The sequence below is a fragment of the Polypterus senegalus genome, chromosome 10 (assembly GCF_016835505.1).
Source record: "Polypterus senegalus isolate Bchr_013 chromosome 10, ASM1683550v1, whole genome shotgun sequence".
Taxonomy (NCBI): domain Eukaryota; kingdom Metazoa; phylum Chordata; class Cladistia; order Polypteriformes; family Polypteridae; genus Polypterus; species Polypterus senegalus.
In genome coordinates, this window is record NC_053163.1 from 46,916,065 (window position 1) to 46,916,948 (window position 884).

The window sequence follows — 884 nt, forward strand, 5'->3', positions numbered from 1 at the left end:
TTCAATACCAGTCCGTGAAAATATTGTTTTACATGAAACTGGTTCATGGCGCAAAAAAGGTTGGGGACCGCTGCACAACAGCACACACTTCAATGTGTTTTGTTACACATATATCATCCATCCCCCCGGTTTGGTCCAGTCCGCGGAACTGTGTATGAAATGAAACCAGTCCATGGTCACGACAAGTTTGGGGACCACTGATTTAATGTATTTAAATATTTTAAGTTCTTTCTGTGCCTAAGTATCTATTTTCAAATATTTTTTCTCTAGTGCATAGTTGAAAGGAGTTGAATACCACCTGAATACAAGTACAAGATATAAAAATGTAACTGCACTATGGTAAATGTATTGACAATTTTTGGATTATAAGAGATAGATCTGCACAAACCATTACTCTGAAGGAAACACATGTTCTGAAATATGTACATGTTAGATGGTTGTAATCAGGATAAAAAAAAATTCCTACACTTCTTTCAATACATTGCTTTGGGCTTTTGAGTGCAAGTGCAGATATATTCAAAAGTGTTTACAGTAATGGACTGTACTGATTGGTCTCTTGTATGGTGCTGGTTCACTTCCTTGTGATGGTATGCAGGTTAGGCTCTAGTTTCTTAAGGGAATTAGGAGATGTTACAGCACACCATTACAAAATGGAATAAATATTGTAGAATATGTAAATGAAAATATTGTTTTGTTACTCTGTATTCACAGAGCTGAAGTATTATTGGTACTGGTACCCGTATTTAACTGTCAATCCACATCTGTAAAACTGTTAAATGTGTGAGTAATTTTTAAAAAGGAACAGTATGTCACATTGCATTTTATTCTTTATATCCAATATAACCTCAAACCTTAAAGCTTTCTGTTGACTTCCTTCTAGCTCC